This window comes from Protopterus annectens, chromosome 7.part1 (genome assembly GCF_019279795.1).
Source record: "Protopterus annectens isolate FY-2018-M chromosome 7.part1, PAN1.0, whole genome shotgun sequence".
NCBI classification, from domain to species: domain Eukaryota; kingdom Metazoa; phylum Chordata; order Ceratodontiformes; family Protopteridae; genus Protopterus; species Protopterus annectens.
This window is the reverse complement of record NC_056740.1, coordinates 294,770,925-294,784,696: the sequence shown is the minus strand read 5'-3', so window position 1 is coordinate 294,784,696 and position 13,772 is coordinate 294,770,925.

The window sequence follows — 13,772 nt, the reverse complement described above, 5'->3', positions numbered from 1 at the left end:
TTTCTATTTTTAGATGTCTGGCACATGTTCATTGCTATGTGCTGCACCATGCCGTGCAAACACAAAAAAAAAAAAAAGTAAAAAAAAAATTAAGGGACACCGATATTTTCACATTTAATTTCAGTGCCATCCAGCACTCTGACAGTACAGTGGGTGTGTTATGGACACTGTAACACACCCTCTACATATCCATTGTAGAACTGGCAGTGGAAATACTTTTATATTACTATTTTAGTGCCGTCTGATACTTTGATAGTGCAGGGGATGTGTTACGGACGCTGTAACACACCCCCTACATATCCATTGCAGAACTGGCCGTGGAAATACATTAATATTACTATTTTAGTACCGTCCGGCACTTTGACAGTGCAGATGGTGTGTTACACATCTCTGAGCACTGTAACACACCCCCTAGCACTGATTCAGAAACCATGTACATGGCTCTCAGAAGGAGTTGCATTGTGTCTTTGTGGACTTAGAGAAAGCATATGACAGGGTGCCTAGAGAGGAGTTGTGGTATTGTAAGAGGAAGTCAGGAGTGGCAGAGAAGTATGTAAGAGTGGTACAGGGTATGTATGAAAGTAGTGTGATAGTGGTGAGGTCTGCAGTGGGAGTGACGGATGCATTTAAGGTGGAGGTGGGATTACATCAAGGATCAGTTCTGAGCCCTTTCTTATTTGCAGTGGTGATGTACAGGTTGACAGACAAGATCAGACAGGAAGCCCCATGGACTATGATGTCTGAAGATGACATTGTGATCTATAGTGAGATTAGGGAGCAGGTTGAGGAGACCCTAGAGAGGTGGAGATATGCTCTAGAGAGGAGAAGAATGAAGGTCACCAGGACTAAGACAGAATATATGTGTGTGCGAATGAGAGGGAGGATAGAGGAATGGAGAGGATGCAGGGAGTAGAGTTGGTGAAGGTGGATGAGTTTAAGTACTTGGGATCAACAGTTCAGAGTAATGGTGAGTGTGGAAGAGAGGTGAAGAAGAGAACACAGGCAGGGTGGAATGGGTGGAGAAGAGTATCAGGAGTGATTTGTGACAGATGGGTATCAGTAAGAGTGAAAGGGAAGGTCTACAAGAGGGTAGTGAGACCAGCTATGTTATATGGGTTGGAGATGGTGGCATTGACAAAAAGACAAGAGTCAGAGCTGGACATGGCAGAGTTAAAGATGTTAAGATTTGCACTGGGTGTGATGAGGCTGGACAGGATTAGGAATCAGTATATTAGGGTGTCAGCTCAGGTTGGATGGTTTGGAGACAATGCCAGAGAGACGAGATTGCATTGGTTTGGACATGTGCTGAAGGGGGATGCTGGGTATATTGGGAAAAGGATGCTAAGGATGGAGCTGTCAGGTAAGAGGAAAATAGGAAGGCCTAAGATAAGGTTTATGGATGTGGTGAGAGAGGACATGCAGGTTGTTGGTGTGACAGAGCAAGATGCAGAGGACATGTAGAAATGGAAACAGATGATCCGCTGTGGTGACCCCAAATGGGATTAGCCAAAAGAGAAGGAGAAGATTGCAATATCACATAAGCGCTTTCACAGCAACTCCTTGCTGCTTCATCAGATGTATAAAATCACCCCATTGCATCAACTTAAATATATATATATATATATATATATATATATATATATATATATATATATATATATATATATATATATATATATATATATATATACCCATCCTAATCACATGTTCAATTAAGCCTTAAAAACACAATGCTTTTTCTAGTAAAACCACAGAGAACACTAACATTCCATGACTTCAAAAGGTTTTAACAATCAAATATAAAACATAAAAAATACATAAAAAATAAAATAAACATTTCATCTAAAAAGTACACGTGCTTGGTTTTATTAGAAAAAGGACTGGGTTTTTAAGACTTAATTGAACAACTGAACATGTGATTAGGGTGGGTATATATATATATATATATATATATATATATATATATACATACATATATATATATATATATATATATATATATATATATATATATATATAAATATATGTTGATGCAATGGGGTGATTTTATACATCTGATGAGGCAGCAAGGAGTTGCTGTGAAAGCGCTTATGTGATATTGCAATAAATTATTATTTTTTGACTGCATGAAAGAAGCCTGGTTTCATCTCATTACACTCTTCTGTGTTAAAATAAATTCTTTCTAATCTTGACCACCTCAACATGAACTGGATAGTGGCATGCAGAGGATTCATAATGTAGAAGGATAAGGAGGGAGTTTAGTGAGCCATGACATGTGCCAGCCATTATATTTATCAGCCATGACATATGCAAGCCATGACATGTGATAACCATTACATTTATCAGCCATGGCATATGCAAGCCATGACCTGTGCCAGCCATGACACGTGGTAGCCATTACATTTATCAGCCATGGTGTATGCAACCCATGACACGTGCCAGCCATTACATTTATCAGACGTGGACACATGGTAGCCATGACATTTAACAGCCATGGCATATGTAAGCCATGACACATGGTAGCCATTACATTTATCAGTCATGATATATGCAAGCCATGGCACATGGTAGCCATTACATTTACCAGCCATGACATATGCAAACCCTGCAATGTGCCAACTATTACATATGTTGTGCTGCCTGAGGAACCCCATTTTGAACAGAAAGGAAAGGGGAGGAGGCAGAGAGCCATCTAACGGATTGGAATCTGTTGGAACGGTAGCTAGAGAACCATTGAAGTGTGGTGTTGAAGAGATTAAGGCTAGTAAGTTTAGATAGAAGTAGTTTGTGGGAGTATCAAAGGCTTTAGAGAGGTCACGGAAAAGACAGGACACTAGCTTGTTGTTGTCACGAGAGTTTGCAATGGTCTATGTAAAAGGACTGAGTGCTGCAGAAGTGCTGCGAAGGGGGTGAAAACCATGTTGTGTTGGGGTTAACAGATTTTCCTGTAAAAGATGATCAATGAGCTATTTATGAATACATGTTTATGAGCTAGCTATGATAACCTTTACACTGTTCTTTTTATTTTTGGACTAGTGGGATATAAGGAGAAAGAGGATCAGTCTGTAATTAGGGGCCTAAAAGGGTATGAAGGACTATAATACTTCCTCCAATGAAGATTCTAAAGTAGGATATCTAAATATGTCAGATTCAATGTGGAAGGAAACTGACAGAAGATACAAACAGGTGCAGTCAAAGTATCCTTAGGATGAGAAAAGATCAAAGGTAGACTGACAATGAAACATTTTTCTCTAGGTGCAGATTGTAGTTCAGGTGAAGGAAGAACTGCAATGGAAAACTCATGGAGACTGATAAGAGAGAATCTGAAACAAAGTATACAGAGGAAAAGTCCTTAACAGTAGTAAAAGACCTTGCATTGTTTAAAAATGTGCTGGTGTTTATACATAAATGTACACTGGGGTTCTGTTCTTTTTTATTTAGTATTAAATAGAATCTGGTAATGTAAACACAACATGAGGAAAGGGAGCAGAGGTGGAATTGTGGTGGGGCATTAGGGGTCTAACAGACAGGCTCATAAAGAAGAAGTGGGTTAAATAGGGAGAAGAACGCTGCAATGGTAGTACCAGTGTCACTGTTAACGTTGTATCATATGACAAAAGAAAAGGGTAAAGGTTTCGAGGAAGAACAAAGGAAAAGGAGATAAAAGAAGATAAACAGTGTGGTGGGCAAGCAGGTGACAATTACAAAGAAGATGAGCAACTCACAAAGTATGTAAAGAGATACAAATAGAAGAAAAGGAAAACAGTTTAATAACAAAAGGGTCAGCATAGTGAGTGGATTGGTTAGATAACTAGAGTCATGGATCTAAAGAATAAGAAGGGAGGGTCAAAAGATACAGAAGGAAAGTGATAAACAGAGACCTAGAAAAACTTCTAGTTTAGTGAGTGTTGAATACGACCATAAACTCAATCTGTTCTGTATTCCTTGGATATACTCTGCATGCTTGGGCACTAATCACATATGTTTTCAGAGAAAATGAGGTTCGATTAGGATGCATATGCAGAGAAAACCTGGCCGGTAAGAAGGGCAAAGGGAGCATACCCTTTCTTCTTAACAGCAATCTTCAGCAAAAATGTAGCTGACTCCTTTATGTCAGAAATGACAGTAGAGGGCTAGGGGCAATTAACAACAATTGTTAAGAAATGGTAGACAGAAATGGTGCTAGAGGCTATATTACCTGAAATAAAGAAAATAGGTATGAAAATGGCAACACTTGTGGGTAGATTTACAAAAAAGGCAATTGATCATTGCAACTGCCATGAACAATCATGAGGCATGCTTAAATTATTTGAATGGAGAGATAGCACAGTTAGAGCAAAAACAGAGCTCATCTTTGATAAAAAAAAACTTAAATAATCTTAGAAAGAGCAAGGCACTAAAACCTACATCTACTTGTCTGTTTGAGGAATATGAATGCTTAAACCTCCATGCCGTTTGGTGATAAATGTTTGATGACCCCTTAAAGTTACAACAGATGGGTCATTACAAATGGGCACACAAGGCCTTAGGCCTAAAGCCCTCACCCAATACTCCTCGTAGGACTTTCAAAAAAAGAGTTATTTATTACATGCCACAGAATAAAGAAGTCCTACACCAGTTACGGATTTCTAGCAAAAACTACAATTTCAAAATGCAAATATATATGTGAGCAATAGTTACTGAGGTGCCAGTCACATAAAAAGGAGTTTATTTTTCTTTTCATTTCGCAGTTCTGCAAGACTTAAACAGTGAAAGAAATGATGGAAGTAATGACAGCTTAACTGTCTGTGACTTCTCTTATTTTCTTTTAATAAAAGTTTGTTTTCTTTTTGGACCATCAGTTTTATTAGTTTAAAAGAATCAAGTAAATTGTTATATCCAGACAGGAAAAGCATGAATTTACCCTAAGATCAGCAAACCTACATTATGGGTGTGTAAGTCATGGAATGACAATTAAATATGTATTTCAGCAGCAAATATTGAAGCTACAGCACTGGGAATCATACTTCCCTGTTATTTCTACTTTTACTGTAGCTTGCCCCCAAGTATCTACTGCAAATATTTCTGCATACGTATAATATAACAGAACTTTTGAGATCACAGCTGTTGTGAGAGTTGAGATCATTTTGATGCAAAGAGATGCAGTTATTAGGAATCCAAAATGTTATGGAAGTAAAATCACTGTCATATGATGTAGCTCATCTCCATGACCTGAAGCATCCCACAGTGTTGCAAAACTAGTAGCAAAAGGACAGAAGAGTTATTAGACTGAAGGTATTAACAGATGGTATAACAGTGGACCCAAGGCAGAGAAACATATCCTATATGGTGAGCCATTTAATAACAGGACACACACACACACACACACACACACACACACACACACACACACACACACACACACTGGAGCAACTTTGGAGGATGACCAGTTTATAGGATCATGGGATCACAGGACGTTACTAGGCTAATGGCCCTAGAGCCCTTACAAGCCTAGCCAAGTACAACCCATTGCCAAGAATATCTAGGTATTAAGTGGAACTAAGTCAACAACTACTGCCCCTGTCCAAGAGGGACACAGGTGAAACTCCCTGGATGAGTTTGCAGTTTCCCATCAAATCATCCAAATGATGTTTAAATAGGGTCAGCAAGGGGCTCTGTTTCCTCTGAATTAGAAGTTTGTTCCAGAGGAGAGGTAACCTCTATGAGACATATTTGTCTCTCCAGCAAGTCCTGTTGATGTCACATACTAGGTTGAGTTCCCTAGAGCGTGTGCATGTTATACCATTTCATTTACAAATGTGTAGAATTTCTATTAGAGCAACATCTGAGATTGCTTTATTATGCAAGGCAGAGGTTGCCTCTGAGTAACCTGTAAGACACAGATTATAGTGACAATGATTTCAGTTTGTCAATTTATGACATATGCTGAAGAGCCTGAACTTTCTTTGTAAAAAACCTTTGAGGTCTTTCCAGTCGCTGCAGGTGCCTGGTAAGGTACATATCAAAGGTAGCATTGTACTCTATTACTGGCCTGATGAGGGAGTACAGGTGGGTTATAACCTCTTTTGTTCTGGATGCAATGCCTTTATTTATGAGGTGGGTGACGTAGAAAGCTTTTCTAACCACTGTAGAGATGTGGTGGTCAAAGGAAAGGTTGCTGTCAATCTGTGTGCCCAAACTTCTCACCACTGATTATGGTGTTGTTATTCATGTGGTAATCTTCAGAGATGTCACCCTTGCGTAGGGGATGATAATGCATATTTTTGCAGTAAGTTTTCGCCAAAGACTTTGGCATCAGTTGTTTGTCTGAGTAAGTCCCTCTTGTAGGGTGTTGACATTGTTTGATGACTCAATGACTGAACCCAGTTTACAATCATCAGCAAACTTTGTCAGCCATAGGCCTTTTGTTTTAGCCTGTACATCTGAGAAGTAGATTCCAAGCAATAGGGGCCCCAGCCCTAATCCCAGTGGAACACCACTGGTTACAGGTTTTCTGGTGGAGGCAGAGTCACCTACTTTGACTGCATACTTTCTATCAGAGAGCTAGTTTGCAACTCACCTGACAACAAATGGGTTGATCTCCATCTGGGTGAGTTTATCAGTGATGCCTGAGTGGAGAATAGTGTCAAAGGCCTTGGCAGGGTCCAGGTAGGCCGTACACATGAATTTACCTTCATCCACGGCCTTGGTGACTGTCTCAAAGAAGTCCACCAAGTTTAAGAGGTAGGATCTCCCTTTAACAAAGCCAGACTGGGTCAGGTTGAGCATTTGGAGGTCTCCTGTATCTTTGCTGATAAGGTCCATGATTATTCTTTCCATGGCCTTGCAGATTAGGATGGTCAAGCTTATGGGTCTATAGTTCCCAGGGTCAGTGGAGGTGCCTCCTTTATGTAATGGGATGACAGTTGCTGTTTTCCATTCAGCAGGTACAAAGCCAGTGCTTAGACCGTGGTTAAAAGAATACCCAGTGGTGCAGCTAGTTCCTGTTTTACTCCATTTAGAATGCAGCCTAGGATATTATCAGGTCCCATAGATGCTGTGTTTTTGGGTTTGGAGAGAGCACTTATGATCTGCTCCTTGGAGATACTAGGTAAAAGGCAGGTGGTAAGGATGCTTTAGGGGATATTTGGTGGGGATGGGGAGAGAGGTTTTCAATGTCAGGTAGTAAGTTGGCCATTTCTACGGGTTCAGTATATGTGGTACCAATAACAACCAGTTCTGAGCAGATATGGGTTTTCCTTTAAGGTTTCTGATGTAGCTAAAGAAGGCCTTATAGTTATCCTTAGAGAAGGAGGCTAACTTCGATTCATAGTTATCTTTAGAATGCCTTATGAGATGTCTTATTTGCTTGTTTAAGCTGAGGAGGGAATGCTTCCAATTCAGAGATTGTTCCTTCCTGTTCTTGGATAGCAATTTCTTTCACTTATTATATAACATGTTAATGGTGGATGTCTACCAGGCAGGCTTGTTCTTTCTTGAAGATCTTGTTTTGGTACTATCACGTATGACTGAGTCAATATATTTATATAGATGCTTGTAAAAGGCATTGGTTTAATCCCAGTATAAGTGTCCATGCCATCAGTGAGGACAGGGGTTATGAAGCTATTAATGCCATCACATATTAGGTTGCAATTGGCATTATAGAAGGTTTTGAGTCTAGTGTAGTTGCTGCTAATGGGAGGGGGGGGGGGTCTGATGTTATTGTTACTTCTAATGAGACTGATTTATGATCAGACCTCACTAGGGAGGGCTGCACACATGGGATGGTACAATAATCACCCATGTTAGTATGCATGAGATCCAGAATGTTTGAACCCCTTGTGGGGGTGTCAACCAACTGTTTCAGGGCACTGGAGTTGATGAAGTCCAAGAACCTTTGAGCAAGTGTGTTAGTACACATATAATTTATCCAATCTATAGATGAGTAATTAAAGTCACCTAAAACCAGTGTGTTTGGCTGTATCTTTAGCAATTCAAGTACATCCAAGTATGCAGTGTGGGTATCCTGGTTCATGGAGGAGGTCCTATAACTGGCAATAACTTGGAGAGGGGTCTTACCTACAGTCACTTGGACATGGATTAGTTCAAGGGAATCATTTTGTTTAACCAGTCTAGAGATGTATTTATCTTTGATGAATATTGATACTCCACCTCCTTTAGTTCTCACACTTTCAGTTTGTGGTCTGAATTTGTGGGAGGCATTATAGCCCAGTATGGCCAGGATGCTTTCCATGCCCTTAAACCAAGTCTCTGTGACTGCACAGATGTCAGCATCTCCTAAGGTGAGGGCTGCTTCCAGTGTGTGCAGTTTTAGGTTTAGACTGCTAGCATTTAGCAACATAACCTTGTGGCTGCTTTTTGAAGATATTTCTACATCAGGAATTTTGTTGTTGTTTCATTGTCTAAAAAGAGCCACTATGGGGGAGGCAAGAGCCTTAACCAGTAACTAAAATCCCAGAGGTGACAGAGGAAGACCATCTCTGGCAAAGCAGCGTTCTCTGTTTACAAAGTCATCTCAGGCTGACAGGTACTGACACCAGAAACTAAGCCAATTGTTGAAGTCAATCATTTTATATTTATATTGTGGTATCATCTTAGGGCAAGGTAGTATGCTGCTCAAGGCTAGGGGACATACCTGCCTGAGACACGTATTCAGAGAGCTTAGTCATGTCTTTCTTCATATAGTCCAGTGAGGTATGTCTCAAGTCATTCACACCAACATAAACTATGACAGAGTCATAATGGTACTTGCTGTGGAGTGACTTGAGTGCAGGTATGATCTGATGGATCCTGGCACCCAATAGACAGCTAACCGTAACCTTCTCCTTGTCCAGCCTGGTGAGTGGGACATGTGTGTGTCTCACTATGGAGTCACTTATGGCCAAAACATTTGGTTTAGATGTGCTTTGCCTTAGGGGCTTGTTTGGTGAGACACTTGTGCTTGTGGTTTTATGTGTATTGAGTGCTGTAGGTACTGTATTAGGTGAGCATGTTTGTGTTTTGGAGGTCTCTGGTGTTTAGGTAAATTTCTGGTGAGTACCTTCACGTATGATGGTTTATGTGTTGAGAGCATGGTTTGTGCAGGAGGTGTAGTATGTGGGCTGACAACCTGTTCAGTGTCACTGTTCTGTGAATGAGAGAGCAAGGATTCCAAATTCTTAGTGTATATGCATCTCCCACAAATTAAGCTTGAGTGGTTTAGGAGTAGTGGGTTGTCAGTGTACATGATTCAATTGCTGCACTCCCTCAGGATACCCATGTCAATCAGGCTGGCAGTAGAAATGGAGAAGAAGTGACCATCCATAATAGTAGGTGTAAATTTGCTTTCTTTGATGAGGAAGGATGTCGTTTAACTGGGGGCTTAATGCTGGGTCCATACTATTGGGGCTGTCAAGGGGTACAGACTATTAGGGATTATGAGATTTTAGTTAAAGTGGAAATGCTGTAGAAAGCCCAGCTGAGGTGCTCTCTGAACAGCTAAGCGCAATTTAAGGGATTCCTCAGTTGGAGCACAGGCAGCTTCTAAGGCAAGATAAATCTACTTTAGCTTTTGCATCTATAACCGCCAATGTTTACCTCCACCTCATGGTGCTGTGCGAAGATGTGCTATGCACAAACAGATGCCTCGGACTGCTCAGACAAAGACAGCAGAGCATTGGTTAGTTGCCAAACTCTGTGGAGCTGTGTTTTAACAGACACAAGCCCACACAAAAGTGGAGCTTATGTAGCAACTGTGAGAACTCTTTTTTTTTAAACAAGTTAAGCACTTTTCAAACAAGCTGGCCAATGGAAATGCTCAATAATGAACTTTATTCCATAATTCTCCAACTCAGATGGGTCCTTTGCTACACTCTTCTGCCATACGGATGCAGGGGGCCCTCTTAATATAAGATGCCTGGTTTTAGTCCTCGGATAATGCTAAACAGTCTATATTAAGGAAATCTGAATCTAGCCTATGCTATAAAATGCACAATTACTAGAAAATACAAAGTGCAGGAAAAAAGTTTCAAGCAGCAAACAGTTGAACGGTTAAACATAGGTGGCAATTCAGTAATACACAGTTTAAAAGTGCAGTACAGAGAACAAAAATACATATTTTTCTGCAGATTTCAAATGATGCCTTGGATTTCATTTGGATTCACTCCAGAGATCAGAGAGAGCACACCAGTCCTAGAGCAGCTCATGTAAACTGAGCACAGGCCCCTGCAAACATGCTGCCTAAATACAAGCTAAGTCAAGCAATTTTCAAACAAGCTGGCTAATAGAAATGCTCAGTACAGAACCTTATTCCAAAATTCTCCATCTCAGATGGGTCCTTTGCTACACTGTTATGCCACAAGGATGTAAGGGGCCCTCTTAATGTAAGATGGCTGGTTTTAGTGCTTAGATAACATCAGTTTATATTCAGTTAATATGACTGTAGCCTATGCTACAAAATACATAAATACTAGAACAGGATAAAAGGTCTAAAACAGCAACCAGTTGAAACAGTGAAACAGTGAAACAGCAAAACAGTTAAAATGGCTAAAAACAGTCAAAAGTAGGTGGCAGTTCAGTAATACACAATTTAAAAGTGCAGTGTAGTGAATAAAAATACTTATTTTGCTGTAGATTTCAAAGGATGCCTTACAGCATGTCTCCGGGATATGGAAGGGAAATGGATCACCCAGTGGAAACCAGTGAGAATACATGGACTTCATGTACCCTTCAAACAGAAGGTGTCCCCAGCCAAAATCTGAATGAGACTGTCTGCAGAGCAACAAAAACTGTGTAAAGCTATTGATATAATGGTACAGTCAGACAAACAACACACAAACTTACCATACCCCTAGAGAGAGAGAGAGAGAGAGAGAGAGAGAGAGAGAGAGAGAGAGAATTCAGCACTTAGTTCTCAGCACTTTCCCATTCTGATACCAAATGAAAATTGTTTCCAAGTGAGGTGGCGGTTGTTTATGCGATGGATGGATGGTAATACTAGTCATTAGCATGAAGATATAACGAAAGGATATTTTATTCCCAGGGTATATAGTTGGTACTGGTCAATGCAAAAAGAACTTATTACACTGGAACTAGTGTGTCTATCTACCTCCTTATATGGATGATCACAAAATATGGACTGAAATACTCTCTACCACTCTACTGCTTATTGACAACCTTTTGAACTGCACCAGTTTTTCTGTAAAGGACAAAGACATAGAAATAAAATGTCTCTGTTCTGCCTTTCGGAAAATACCAAATGTATTAGTAGTTTATTTATTTATTTGACACCACTGTGACTAAATATACTTGGGCAATATGTGTTAGTCATCTAGCTGTGTAAGAATATTAAACTCATTTCAGAAATTACTGCAGCTCCTTGAAAATCTTGATGCATTACAGATAAGGTAAAGACATCCATAAATATTGGTTTAATCAGATTAGTTCATTATCATCCAATGAATGCTGTATGTCTGAGCAATCCCATATATGTATATCACCATATGCTTCTTCAAAAAGAAATGAAATTACTTTGAATGGTTTCACTTTGAGATGAACAAAACAGATGACTTCTGTCCTGATATAATTTTGTAGATTATGTTGTAAAATGTGTTTCTGAGGACACCTGAACAAGGTTGGCTTCTAGTTATTATGGAAACAAGGCTTATCCTGCAGCCACAACGAATCTTTAAATCTTAGATTAAGGATGTATTTGGTCAATCTGATATTCTTCAAAGATAGTAACACTCTTGATAAGTGGTTTATTTTCAGTGGGTGTCTGAGTAGAAGCAATAGCGATTTTCAACAAAGAAATGTTCAGGTACTGTTCCAGGCTTTCTACCATTACAATGTACATCTAGAGATGTAATATCAATGCTGGGAAAGAATTAAAAGTTTTTGCAGAGAACAGATAATAACATGCTTTATGTTTCTATAAATACCGTTCTTATCCTTGTAAAAAGTACAGTGGAAAGAAAGTGAAGCAGTATCTCCCAGTTTGCAGCATATACTTTTAAGCATATCCTTTAACTGTAAAATACTGTAAGAAAATTCATTGAGGAAAAATAGCTTAATGTCATCTGAAACATAAGTTGTGTTGCCATTTTTTAATACCTAAATATACTTTGATTGAAGCATCAACATTACAGCAGAATTACAAGGTAATATATTTTCTTACAATATTATAAAGCGGTTGTATCTATTATCCTGCTTATTCGCTGTGAAAGGTGAAACCCTGGCATTAGTAATGGATTGAATATCGTAATGGTAACTTACTAGTCAGTAGAGATTAATTTAAATTACATTGGTGCAAACTGCTCAAAGATAATATACAAGCAACGATGCTTTAGATAAGCTTAAATTATATATAACATAAAAATGACAATGTTTCTGTTCATTTGACAACACACTAAAATTGTTGAAGATATGTCTGCATAAAGGATCCAGTTGGATAATACCATGAGGACAGAAAAATAATTCTAAAATATCAGTACATGAAGTTCATGGTGAAGCAAAAAATAAAAAAGAATAATAAAATAAACTGGATTCAAAAACAAATAAGAATCCTGCAAGAAAAAAAGGGAAAACTATTAGTCATAAAACTGGCTCTGATCAAACAAACCTACAGAAACATGATTAAATATAAAAACTGAACAATGGCCCTTTTATAACCAGTGACTGTGCTTCCCCTCCCCCTCTCCTCAGCTTGGCAGATGCCGTGGAAATTTCCTAAAGCTTTTCATTGTGTGTGCCTCAAACGCATGAGCACTAGCTGGCAGATTTTATTACCTGCCCTTCCCCCACTAGTATTTACCAGACAAATGCTCACATACTCTTGTGAGGCTGGCTGCACACTGAACAGAATACTAAGGACAATTACACATCTGTCCACAATTCATTCTAGAAGCTACAAAACACGTCCAAATAGATAAACGAGGAAACCAGAGTAAGTTGTTTTTTCTTCTTCTCTTCTCTTTGTCTCTATCTCTCTCTGTCACACACATACAGTTAAACACACACACACACACACACACACACACACACACACACACACACACACACACACACACACACACACACACACACACACACACACACACACTGTATCACCATGGTGATTGTGTAAGCCTATGAGTGTGAAGGATGGAAACAATGGAGTATGACAAAATAACATTTAAATCCCATCCCAAGCAAATGTAATCTGTTGCTTTTAAAGTGCAAAGGCAAAAAAACAACACTCCCAATACGCAGACACCATGATAAGGCCAAAGTTCCTGTTTATTACTTGAGTATTGAAGACACACCAAGCTTAGCATTCCAGGCTCTGTCATCAAAATACAGTACTTAGTGATTGTACTGAAGAATGAAGGCAAACAAACTCTAATTATAAGAATTCAGTAGCATTTCTTATATCTAAAAAATGATTTTATTCATTCTTATAGGATATTGCTTTAAGAAAGGGATATTTGAATCTAATGAAATGCATTAAAGATCTACATTGTTGTTATACAAGCAAGTGTTTGTTAAAAAAATCAGAGTGTAATTTAGCTTAATATTTATACTGACAACTGCTCAGGGCAGTGACTCCCATTTCATCAAAGGGTAACTTGTAAAACTCTGCTTCTTTTCCCTGGGGTACTTTATTCGTTTTTTTCAACAGTGAAGACCATGCACAGGGATTTTTTTATTTTATTTTATTTAATTTTCGTTATAATCTGATAATTGGGTAAATGGGCTGGTTTATTGTTCCCTTTTCAATCATAACCCAGGCACAATTGTTCAGTAAGATCGGTTTA